The following is a 13,633-nucleotide window of genomic DNA, read 5'->3' as shown; positions in this document are numbered from 1 at the left end:
AGACCGCTGTCTTAAAAGACTCTATCGTATCCGCCTCCACCACCATTGCCAGCAGCCCATTCCACACACTCACGACTCTGAGTAAAAAACTTACCCCTGACATCTCCTCTGTACCTACTCCCCAGCAGCTTAAACCTGTGTCCTCTTGTAGCAACCATTTCAGCCCTGAGAAAAAGCCTCTGACTATCCACACAATCAATGCCTCTCATCATCTTATACACCTCCATCAGATCACGTCTCATCCTCCATTGCTCCAAGGAGAAAAGGCCGAGATCACTCAACCTATTCTCATAAGGCATGCTCCCCAATCCAGGCCACATCCTTGTAAATCTCCACTGCACCCTTTCGCTGGCTTCCAAATCCTTCCTGTAGTGAGATGACCAGAACTGAGCACATTACTCCAAGTGGGGTCTGACCAGGGTCCCATATAGCCGCAACATTACCTCTCGGTTCCTAAATTCAATTCCATGATTGATGAAGGCCAATACATCATACACCTTCTTAACCACAAAGTCAACCTGCACAGCTACTTTGAGCGTCCTGTGGACTCGGACCCCAAGATCCCTCTGATCCTCCACACTGCCAAGAGTCTTACCATTAATATTATATTCTGCCATCATATTTGACCTACCAAAACGAACCACTCACACTTATCTGGGTTGAACTCCATCTGCCACTTCTCAGCCCAGTTTTGCATCCTATCAATGTCCCACTGTAACCTCTGGTTGCCCTCCACACTGTCTACAGCACCCCCAACCTTTGTGTCATCAGCAAATTTACTAACCTATAACTCAACTTCCTCATCCAGGTCATTTATAATAATCATGAAGAGTAAGGATCCTAGAGCAGATCCCTGAGGTACTCCACTGGTGACCGACCTCGATGCAGAATATGACCCATCTACAAACACTCTTTGCCTTCCGTGGGCAAGCCAGTTCTGGATCCACAAAGCAATGTCCCCTTGGATCCCATGCCTCCTTACTTTCTCAATAAGCCTTGCATGGGATACCTTATCAAATACCTTGCTGAAATCCATATACGCTACATATACTACTCTTCCTTCATCAATGTGTTTAGTCACATCCTCAAAAAATTCAATCAGGCTCGTAAGGCACGACCTTCCCTTGACAAAGCCATACTGACTATTCCTAATCATATTATATCTCTCCAAATGTTCATAAATCCTGCCTCACAGGATCTTCTCCATCAACTTACCAACCACTGAAGTAATATAATTTCCTGGGCTATCTTTACTCCATTTCTTGAATAAAGGAACAACATCCGCAACCCTCCAATCCTCTGGAACCTCTCCCATCCCCATTGATGATGCAAAGATCATCGCCAGAGGCTCAGCAATCTCCTTCCTCGCCTCCCACAGTAGCCTGGGGTACATCTCATCCGCTCCCGCCGACTTATCTAACTTGATGCTTTCTAAAAGCTCCAGCACATCCTCTTTCTTAAGATCTACATGCTCAAACTTTTCAGTCTGCTGCAAGTCATCACTACAATCACCAAGATCCTCTACCATAGTGAATACTGAAGTATTCATTAAGTACCTCTGCTATTTCCTCCAGTTCCATGCATACTTTCCCCGTCACACTTGATAGGTCCTATTTTTTCACGTCTTATCCTCTTGATCACATAATTGTAGAATGCCTTGGAGTTTTCCTTAATCCTGCCCACCAAGGCCTCTCATGGCCCCTTCTGGCTCTCCTCATTTCATTCTTAAGCTCCTTCCTGTGAGCCTTATAATCTTCTAGATCTCTAACATTACCTAGGTCTCTGAACCTTTTGTAAGATTTTCTTTTCTTGACAGCCTTTGTACACCATGGTTCCTGTACGCTACCTTAACTTCCCTGTCTCATTGGAACGTACCTCTGCAGAACTCCACACAAATATCCCCTGAACATTTGCCACATTTCTTCCGTACTTTTCCCTGAGAACATCTGTTTCCAATTTAAGCTTCCAATTTCCTGCCTGATAGCCTCATAATTCCCCTTACTCCAATTAAACGCTTTTCTAACTTGTCTGTTTCTATCTCTCTCCAATGCTATTGTAAAAGAGATAGAATTATGATCACTATCTCCAAAATGCTCTCCCACTGAGAGATCTGACACTTGACCAGGTCCATTTCCCAATACCAAATCAAGTACAGCCTCTCCTCTTGTAGGCTTATCTACATATTGTGTCAAGAAACCTTCCTGAACACACCTAGCAAACTCCACCTCATCTAAACCCCTTGCTCTAGGGAGACGCCAGTCGATGCTGGGACTGAACTCCGACACCCCACGCTAACCCCGTGTTGTAGTGTAGTAGTATTGCTAGTGTTCCAATTTTTTTTTCTGTATTTCATTTAAATATATATTTTCTTATTCAGTCAAACGGTAGTTGGTCTTTTTTATGTCTTTTAAACCATTCCCATGTAATTTCAGCTAATTGGGGCAGCCACTTGATTAGGCCAAAATGTATTGATCCCAATGTGTCACAATTAACCAAAATGCACTGTACATGCAAAAATTGTGATGAACCATTGTACAAACCCCATTTCCAGAAAAGTTGGGATATTTTCCAATATGCAATAAAATCAGAAATCTGTGATATGTTAATTCACGTGAACCTTTATTTAACTGACAAAAGTACAAAGAAAAGATTTTCAATAGTTTTACTGACCAACTTAATTGTATTTTGTAAATATACACAAACTTAGAATTTGATGGCTGCAGTACACTCAACAAAAGTTGGGAGAGTTAAAATAAGATTGAAAAGTGCACGGAAAAGTCATGCTACTGTGACAATTATAGCCACCTGGGCTCGGGAGTACTTTGGAAAACCATTGTCACTCAACACAGTCCGTTGCTGCATCCAGAAATGCAACTTGAAACTGTATTACGCAAGGAGGAAGCCATACATCAACCCTATGCAGAAATGCCGGCGAGTTCTTTGGGCCCGAGCTCATCTCAGATGGACCAAAAGACTGTGGAACCATGTGCTGTGGTCAGATGAGTCCACATTTCAGCTAGTTTTCGGAAAAAACGGGTGTCAAGTTCTCTGTGCCAAAGATGAAAATGACCATCCAGATTGTTATCAGCGAAAGGTGCGAAAGCCAGCATCTGTGATGGTATGGGGGTGCATCAGTGCCCACGGCATGGGTGAGTTGCATGTATGTGAAGGTACCATTGACTTTGAGGCGTAATAGGATTTTAGAGAGACATATGTTGCCATCAAGGCGACGTCTCTTCCTGGGACGTCCATGCTTATTTCAGCAGGACAATGCCAGACCACATTCTGCATGGGCTACAACAGCGTGGCTTTGTAGACACAGAGTGCATGTGCTTGACTGGCCTGCTGCCAGTCCAGATCTATCTCCTATCGAAAATGTATGGCGCATCATGAAGAGGAGAATCAGACAACAGAGACCACGGACTGTTGAGCAGCTGAAGTCTTATATCAAGCAAGAATGGACAAAATTTCCAATTGCAAATGTACTACAATTAGTATCCTCAGTTCCAAAACGATTAAAAAGTGTTATTAAAAGGAAAGGTGATGTAACACAATGGTAAACATGCCTCTGTCCCAACTTTTGTTGAGTGTGTTGCAGCCATCACATTCTAAATTTGTGTATGTTTACAAAATACAATTAAGTTGGTCAGTAAAACTATTGAAAATCTTTTCTTTGTACTTTTGTCAGTTAAATAAAGGTTCACGTGAATTAACATATCACAGATTTTTGTTTTTATTGCATTTTGGAAAATATCCCAACGTTTCTGGAAATGGGGTTTGTATATATTTTGAAAAAACTTGCATCTTTAGAAAATAATATTTTCTACTGATATTAATAACTGAATTTACAAACATTTAAGGAACTGGCAATTTCAGGACGCAGTAAAATTACGAACATACTTATAAGTAGAAGTAAATGTAGTTCAAATTGATTATATACTTTTCTGATGGTGACATCTACCAAAAAAGCCTTCCTATTCAGAAACCTAATTTCCTGAAATACTGTTATTTGATAACCATTTCTCGTTGACATCAATACGTCATGATGCATTTAGCATGACCCTCCTCCAAACAGATAAACATTCTAGTGAGCTTTAGACAGAAAGAAACACGCACACAAGGAAAAGGAAGTATCTAGAATGATCTTAAGAAAGATATAGAAAAATAGCACAGGTTTATGCCCAATATTGAAAAGTCAACCACAAAAACAGTGAAAGAATTGACCCTAAAAATGACAACTGAGCCGAATGTCATTTTATAAGTAATAGCACACTACTCAAATCCCATGACTGCTTCACCATTCAATAAGATCATGATCAACCTTTTCCATAGCACCAGTTTCATGCAAGACTTTAATACAGTTTTTTTTAGATATTAAGAAAATCAACCAATTGTTGACTTCAATATCTCAGCAAGGGATCCTCCACAGCACTCCTGGACAGAGATTTCAGCACCTGAGTGATCAAATTTATCTTCTCTAACTGACCCCTTATTCTGAATACCCCACCCATGGGAAGCTTTCGTAGTCAAGCCTCTGAAGAATTTTACCCATTTCAAAGAATGGGAAGGATGGAGGCAGGTACTTTTGGGAGTGGAAGCAAGCTATGCAACTGCACACTTTGAAGTCAAACGAGGTACTGAAGCTGCAATCAGGTTCAAGCAAACACAATGACTGAAAATGAAGAAAAGGAAAAAGTTTATTAGGGTCTCCATAGAAACAATGTTCAACTGAAAGAAATTCTGAATTATCCATTTAATAAATCAGGTAGAAGTCCCAACTCTGTAAGGGAGGAGATACAACAGCATTAGGACAAGGACTACCAGACTGGGTAACAGCTTCTTCCTTCAGGTTATGAGACTAATGAATGCCCTACCACCGAGTCTCATCACAAGGATAATGAGTTGTTTACTGATTACCTGTGCGGTGTGCTACATGCACTTTGAATTATATATTTTATTAACTTATTAGTGGTCATACTTTATGTGCTATATATGATGTTTTATGGGTGCACTGTGATCTGCAGGTTGTATACATGTAAAGTCAGATGACAATAAACTTGAACTCGACCACTGGCTGGTGATAGAGTGATTCAACTGGTTTCATTCAATAGAGATTAAAATAGATTTGTGTCGGGGGGGGGGGCATATCGCTTGCAGACAACACACTGTACAAATACAAATACCGAATATAATAGTATTCCCAACTGATAGTGACCCACATTCCAATCTGATACTAGAGAACAAAATTAAGGAGTAATGATACAGAAGGAGGATGTGGCCAGTGACATTTAGAAAGATAGAAACATAGAAAACATACAGCACAATACAGGACCTTCGGCCCACAAAGCAGTGCCGAACACGTCCCTACCTTAGAACTACCTAGGCTTTGCCCATAGCCCTCTATAGTTCTAAGCTCCATGTAGCCATCCAAGAGTCTCTTAAAAGATCCTATCATTTCCGCATCCACCGCCACCGCTGGTAGCCCATTCCACGCACTCACCACTCTCTGCGTAAAAAAACCTACCCCTGCCATCTCCTCTGTACCTGCTTCCAAGCACCTTAAAACTATGCCCTCTCATTCTAGCCATTTCAGCCCTGGGGAAAAGCCTCTGACTATCCACACAATGTCTCTCATTATCTTGTACACCTCTATCAGGTCATCTCTCATCCTCCGTCGCTCCAAGGAGAAAAGGCCAAGTTCACTCAACCTATTCTCATAAGGCATGCTCCCCAATCCAGGCAACATCCTTGTAATTCTCCTCTGCATCCTTTCTATAGTTTCCACCTCCTTCCTGTAGTGAGGCGACCAGAATTGAGTACAGTACTCCAAGTGGGGTCTGACCAGGGTCCTATACAGCTGCAACATTACCTCTCGGCTCTTAAACTCAATCCCATGATTGATGAAAGCCAATGCACCGTATGCCTTTATAACCACAGAGTCAACCTGCGCAGCAGCTTTGAGTGTCCTATGGACTCGGACCCCATGATCTCACTGATCCTCCACACTGCCAAGAGTCTTACCATTAATGCTATATTCTGCCATCGTATTTGACCTACCAAAATGAACTACCTCACACTTATCAGGGTTGAATTCCATCTGCCACTTCTCAGCCCAGTTATGCATCCTATCAATGTCCCGTTGTAACCTCTGACAACCCTCCACACTATCCATATCACCCCCCAACATTTGTGCCATCAGCAAATTTACTAACCCATAACTCCACTTCCTCATCCAAGTCATTTATAAAAATCACAAAGAGTTGGGGCCCCAGAACAGATCCCTGAGGCACACCACTGGTCACGGGCCTCCATGCAGAATATGACCCGTCTACAACCACTCTTTGCCTTCTGTGGGCAAGCCAGTTCTGGATCCACAAAGCAGTGTCCCCTTGGATCCCATGCCTCCTTACTTTCTCAATAAGTCTTGCATGGGGTACCTTATCAAATGCCTTGCTAAAATCCACATACACTACAACTACAGCTCTATCATTATCAATGTGTTTAGTCACATCCTCAAAAATTCAATCAGGCTCGTAAGGCACAACGTGCCTTTAACAAAGCCATGCTGACTATTCCTAATCATATTATGCCTCTCCAAATGTTCATAAATCCTGCCTCTCAGGATCTTCTAAATCAACTGACCAACCACTGAAGTAAGACTCACTGGCCTATAATTTCCTGGGCTATCCCTACTCCCTTTCTTGAATAAAGGAACAACATCCGCAACCCTTCAGTCCTCCGGAACCTCTGCCGTCCTCATTGATGATACAAAGATAATTGCCAGAAGCTCAGCAATCTCCTCCCTCACTTCCCACAGTAGCCTGGGGTACATCCCATCCGGTCCCGGTGACATATTCAACTTGATGCTTTCCAAAAGCTCCAGCACATCCTCTTCCTTAATATCTACATTTTCAAGCTTTTCAGTCCACTGCAAGTCATCCCTACAATCGCCAAGATCCTTTTCCATAGTGAATACTGAAGTATTCATTAAGTACCTCTGCTATTTCTTCCGGTTCCATGCATACTTTCCCCGTCACACTTGGTAAGTCCTATTTTTTCACGTCTTATCCTCTTGCTCTTCATATAGTTGTATATTGCCTTAGGGTTTTCCTTAATCCTGTCCGCCAAGGCCTTCTCACGGCCCCTTCTGGCTCTCCTAATTTCATTCTTAAACTCCTTCCTGCTAGCCTTATAATCTTCCACAATTCCTATCATTACCTAGTTTTTTTGAACCTTTCGTAAGATCTTCTTTTCTTCTTGACTAGATTTATAAAAGCCTATGGACACCACAGTCCCTGTACCCTACCATCCTTTCCATGTATCATTGGAACTTACCTACTTGGAACCCCACGCAAATATCCCCTGAACATTTGCTACATTTCTTCCGTACGTTTCCCTGAGAACATGTGTTTCCAATTTATGCTTCCAAGTTCCTGCCTGATAGCCTCATATTTCCCCTTACTCCAATTAAACGTTTCCCTAACTTGTCTGTTCCTATCCCACTCCAATGCTATGGTAAAGGAGGTAAAATTGTGATCACTCTCTCCAAAATGCTCTCCCACCGAGAGACCTGACACCTGACCAGGTTCATTTCCCAATACCAGATCAAGTACAGCCTCTCCTCTTGTAGGCTTATCTACATATTGTGTCAAGAAACCTTCCTGAACACACCTAACAAACTCTACCCCATCTAAACACTAGGGAGATGCCAATCAATATTTGGGAAATTAAAATCTCCCACAACAACCCTGTTATTATTACTCCTTTCCAGAATTTGTCTCCCTATCTGCTCCTCGATGTCCCTGTTACTATTGCGTTATCTATGAAAAAACACCCAGTAGAGTCATTGACCCCTTCCTATTCCTAACTTCCACCCACAGAGACTCCATAGACAACCCTTCCATGATTTCCTCCTTTTCTGCAGCAGTAACACTATCTCTGATCAACAGTGCCACACCCCCACCTTTTTTGCCTCCCTCCCAATCCTTTCTGAAACATCTAAAGCCTGGCACTTGAAGTAGCCATTCCTGCCCCTGCACCATCCAAGTCTCCTGTAATGGCCACAACATCATAGCTCCAAGTGCTGATCCACGCTCTAAGCTCATCTGCTTTATTCATGACACTCCTCGCATTAAAATAGACACATCTCAAACCATCGGACTGAGTGCGGTCCCTTCTCTATCACCTGCCTATCCTCCCTCTCGCACTGTCTCCAAGCTTTCTATATTTGTGAGCCAACCTCCCTTTCCTCCATCACTTCAGTTCGGTTCCCAACCCCCAGCCATTCTAGTTTAAACTCTCCCCAATAGCCTTAGCAAACCTTCCTGCCAGGATATTGGTCCCCCTCAGATTCAAGTGCAACCTGTCCTTTTTGTACAGGTCACACCTGCCCCAGAAGAGGTCCCAATGATCCAGAAATCTGAATCCCTGCCCCCTGCTCCAAACCCTCAGCCACGCATTTATCCTCCATCTCATTCTATTTCTATACTCACTCTCACGTGGCACAGGCAGTAATCCCAAGATTATGGTTTTGGTTTTGAAAGAACAGGTGGAGGTGATATCTTACTCAAAGAATTGGACAGCAGGTAAATGAAAACATGGAAATAGTTTTATGAGAAAACAGGGTTGGATTTTGGGTAGTAGCTTTTCAGTCGGAAGAAATCAAGGAAAAGCAATACAGCTAGAAGGACCTTTGCTGCCCAGTGAGGTTTAAACGAAATTGCAGGAGGATAGGGACCAAAGTACCAGAACAGTTAGTGGAGAAGTTGTGGAGGCAGATGTTGGGAAGACCATAAAATCAGGATTCAAAAGATTGATCATGGTGTAACTAGGATCCTGAGCTGCATCTACTTCAATGCAGGAAATACTGTAGGGAAGGCGAATGAGCTCAGAGCATGGAGCAACACCTGGAATTATGCTATGGCAGCCATTAGTGAGACTTGGTTGCAGGAGGGGCAGGTCTAGCAGCTCAATATTCCAAGATTCCTTTGTTTTAAATGTGACAGAATGGGAGGGTTTAAAGGAGGGGGGGCATTACTAGTTAGGGAAAATATCATAGCAGTGCTCTGTCAAGACAGACTGGAGAACTTGACTAGTGAGGCGTTATGGGTGAAACCGAGAAATAAGAAAGGTATGACCACGTTAATGGGGCTATATTACAGACTAGCCAACAGTCCTAGGGATTTAGAGGAACAAATTTGAAAAGAAATCAGACTGTTGCAAGAAACAGAAGGTTGTTATAGTACATGATTTTAACTTCCCACATATTGACTGGGAATCCCACATTGTAAAACCTCCAGATGGGCCAGTTTCTCATATATGTTCATGAAAGTTTCCTTCATCAGTACGTAGAAGTCCCAAGAAGAGTGTGCGCAGTTAGGGAATGAGACAGGGCAGGCGACAGAAGTTTGTGTAGGGGAACACTTTCCATCCAGTGACCATAAGTGTCAAAGTAAATATGCATAAAGATAGATCAGATCTGCAGTTTGAGATTCTTAATTGGAGAAAGGCCAATTTCGATGCTTTCAGAAATGGTCTGGCAAATGTGGATTGGGACAGGCTGTTTTCTGGCAAAGCTGTACTTGATAAGTGGAAGGCCTTATGTGTGCCTGTCAGAATAAAAGGTAAAGATAACAAGTGCAGGGAGCCTTGGTTTTCAAGAGACATTGAGGCGCTAGTTAAGAGAAAAATGGAGGTCCCTAACAGGTACATGCAAATAAGGGGCTTACGGAGTACTAAAAAAATGCAAAAGAACACAAGAAATAAATCAGGAAGGCTAAAAGAAGGCATTAAGTTGCTCTAGCAGACAAGATAAAGGAGAATCCTAAGGAATTCTACAAGTACGTTAAGAGCAAAAGAATTGCAAGGGATAAAACTGGTCCTCTGGAAGACCAGAATAGCAATTCACATGTGGAGCCAAAAGAGATAGGGGAGATCTTAAATGAATTGTTTGTATCTATATTTAATCAGGAGACAGACACAATGTCTATAGAAGTGAGGCAAAGTGCATCAACTTCATGGACCCTGTACAGATTACAGAGGAGGTGGTGTTTACTATGAGGCAAATCGGGGTGGATAAATCCCCATGACCTGACAAGGTGTTCCCTCAGACCCTACAGAGGCAAGGGCAGAAATTGCTGGGGCCCTAGCAGAGGTATTTAAATCATCCTTAGTGACAGAAAAGGTACCAGAGGATAGCAAAAATTGGTCCGCTGTTTAAAAAGGCTCTAAACATAACCAAGAAATTATAGGCTGGTGAGTCTGACATCAGTTATTGGAAAGTATTCTAATGGACCAGATATTTAAGTATTTGGATAGACAGGGAATGATTAGGATAGTTAGAATGGCTTCATGTGTGGTAGGTCATGTATAACCAATCAGTTTTTTGAAGAAGTTACCAGAAAAGTGGATGAAGACAAAGTTGTGAATGTTGTTTATATGGACTTTAGTAAGGTATTTGATAAGGTCTTGCATGGGAGGTTGGTCAAGAAGATTCAGTCACTCAGCATTCAGAACGAAGTAATAAATTGCATTAGACATTGGCTTTGTGGGAGAAACCAGAGAGTGGTAGGAGAGGGTTACCTCTCTGATTGGAGGCCTTTAACTAGTGGTGTATCACAGGGATCAGTGCTGGGTCTTTTGTTGTCATCTGTGTCAATTATCTGGCTGGTAATATGGCTGAATCAATCAGCAAACTTGCAGATGACACCAAGTTTGGGGATATAATGGACAGTGAGAAAGGCTAACATGACTCTGCATCACTGGGAAAATGGGCTGAAAAATGGCAGATGGAATTTAATGTGGACAAGTGTGAGGTCTTCGGTAGGATCAACCAAGGTAGGTCTTACACAGCGAATGGTAAGACACTGAGGAGTGTAGTAGAACAAAGGGATCTGGAAATATAGGTCCATAATTTTTTGAAAGTGGTGTCACAGGTAGGTAAGGTCGTAACGAAAACTTTTGGCACATTGGCCTTCATAAATCAATGTATTGAGTACAGGAGATGGGATGTTATGTTAAAGTTGTATAAGATGTTGGTGAGGCCTAATTCAGAATATTGTGTGCAGTTTTGGTCACCTACCTACAGGAAAGATGTAAACAAGGTTGAAAGAGTACAGAGAAAATTTCCAAGGATGTTGCTGGGTCTGGAGGTCCTGAGCTAATGAAGATTGAATAAGTTAGGGCTGTATTCTTTAGAACGTAAAGATTGAGATAAAGATAAAGGTATACAAAATTATGAGGGGTATAGAGAGGGCAAATGCAAGCAGGCTTTTCCCACTGAGGTTGGGTGGGACTACAACCAAAGGTCATGGATTAAGGGTGAAAGATGAGAAGTTTAAGGGGAACATGATGAAAAACTTCTCCACTCAGAGGGTCGTGGGAGTGTGGAATGAACTGCCAGCACAAGTGGTGCATGCGAGTTTGATTTCAACGTTTAAGAGAAGTTTGGATAGGTACATGGATAGTAGGGGCATTAAGGGCTATGATCCCGATGCAGGTCAATGGGAATAGGCAGTCTGGAACAGTTTTGGCATGGACTTGATGGGCCAAAGGGCCTGTTTCTGTGCTGTACTTCTCTATGACCATTCGTATTGCCAGGGTTAATAGGATCCAAGGTGATGGTACCAATGAAAGTCAGATGGAAATTTAATAGATGGAATATCAAAATAACCCGTGTGGATACACAAATGTCAGACAGGGGTTCAGCAGGTTTTGCTCTGATCCAACTAGATCTGGTGACAGCTGAATCAGATGAAGAACAGATTCCAGCCACTAGGTGAGTAAGACCAGGCAAACTCCCAAGTCTATATTTAAGAAAATTACAGTTAATTGACTCATAGCAATTTGCTCCAGCTCCTTTTCTTCAAAGATCATGAAAGTGTGAATGGCTTCTCATCCAGTTTGAAACTGAAATAACTATAAATAGGCCTCCAATATATTCACATCCAACTAAGTAAACTGGTTCAATGACATATTATAGAAACAATATTTCAATAAAACAAAAATATATCAAACATTTTATGTGAATAACAGTTTCCAAAGACAAAGGGCCTCCTAGTCAGACACATTGATCTCAACAGCCATTTTATTAGGATAGCTTAATGTACTGGTTGCTGCAAGAAAATTTGCCAGTACAAAAATGTTATTTTTGATGATCTGGATATATCTAATTTAATATATAGTTAACAGCAAATATGTGCTATTGTGGTAACATTACCCTCAACAAAGAAAAGCTAGGCTGTGTGCCATCATAATTCCTCATTATTACAAACGTAAATACATAATAAGGAACACAAGAGATCAGAGAACGAGCAGGCTATTCCGTTCCATAAGCACACTTCCACCATTCAACAAGCTCATGGTTGTCGTTTCAACACTATTTCCCTGCCATATCCCTTGTTTCGTCTAACATCCAGAAATCTATTGATCTGTTGTAAATATCAAAAAAAAATGACTGAACTCTCACAGCACTCTGGCATGCAGAATTCCAGATTCACCACCCTTTCTGCGTGAAGAAATTGCTCCTTCAATCCTAAATGGCTTGTCCCTTATATTTGATGCCGTGACCACCGGATGAAGACTTTTTAAACACGTAGAGCATTTACACTGTCAAATCCAAGGACCCTTTATGTCCCACTCATGTGGAGTTGTACTTTGTGTGCAGTTAACATTTTCTACAACTCCCATGAACAGCATGACGAATCAGAAACAGTAATTTAACTGCATTATTTTACTTATATTAAAAATTGTTCTCGATGAATGTGTTTCCTATGCGAGAAATTTTATTCTACGCAATTACGTATGTAACTTAATCTGTATTTCTGTACTTTTGAAATGAGACCACATGTACAACAAAATCCTACTTTCAATCCTTAAGAAATAGAAATTGTACAAAGGATTTTTTGTGGTTATGATACCAGGAGCACAGGAAATCTGCACTCGTGGTCTCGCAGTATGTTAAGTTAGGGCCTGGCACCCATGGCCTTAACACTTATAAAAAGTAGTTTAAGACAGGGGGAAATGTTTTTTGCTAGCTGCATCCATATTAAAAAAAACTATTTCACGCTAAGCCAAAAATCGCAAGTGAGAAAATGGCTGGTGGTTTAGTTAGGACTTTTGGCGGGTTTTTTTTTCATCCCTGTAAAGGTTGGGGGCGGGGGGAATTCCTTTTCAATGTAAGCGTTGCAAGAGACTGCCGCAGAAACTGAGAGAGCCTTTCTCCCCTCTCTCCAGACTCGTCTGGGAGCCTTGTTCACTCGCAGCCGCCATTGTTCGGTTCCAGGAGAAAACTGCTGTTACTCATCCACACCACACCTACCCTCCCTCGCAGCCGGCCTCCGACCCTGCGGGGCCCTCGCTTGTCTCACTCTCTGTGTCTTACCGGCTTTATTTCCCTCAGTGCCCGGCTCTCTCTGCTGCCACTGGACACTCACACCGAGACGTAAACACCGCGTCAGTCCCTTACACCTCCACCGCGTCACTCTCTCCCTCACTGACTGAACGAACCAGCCACTGGCTCGCAGCCGCTTCAGCGCACGGATCCCGACTCTCCCTCGCGCGCGCGCACGGCCACCCGCTCGCCCGCGGAACTAACGGCCCGCCGAAGAGCGGGCGGGGACGAACCCACTGCGCC

At 42.5% G+C, this 13,633-nt stretch overlaps 1 protein-coding gene across 2 annotated transcripts in view; it reads right to left on the bottom strand.

Moving 5' to 3' along the window:
* The window catches only part of creb1b (cAMP responsive element binding protein 1b), a 119,279-nt gene extending 105,656 nt beyond the window's left edge, over positions 1 to 13,623 (bottom strand). The window contains exon 1 of one of the 2 annotated variants that reach the window (XM_072261302.1): positions 13,382 to 13,623. The gene's annotated coding sequence lies outside the window, so the exon portion shown is untranslated. The remainder of the gene's footprint in view (positions 1 to 13,381) is intronic. The other variant, XM_072261301.1, reaches the window with a different exon arrangement.
* Between the last annotated feature and the right edge of the window lie 10 nt (positions 13,624 to 13,633).

This window comes from Mobula birostris, chromosome 6 (assembly GCF_030028105.1).
Source record: "Mobula birostris isolate sMobBir1 chromosome 6, sMobBir1.hap1, whole genome shotgun sequence".
NCBI lineage: Eukaryota > Metazoa > Chordata > Chondrichthyes > Myliobatiformes > Myliobatidae > Mobula > Mobula birostris.
The sequence above is the reverse complement of the archived record's forward strand: the minus strand, read 5'-3'. Positions and strand labels throughout refer to the sequence as shown.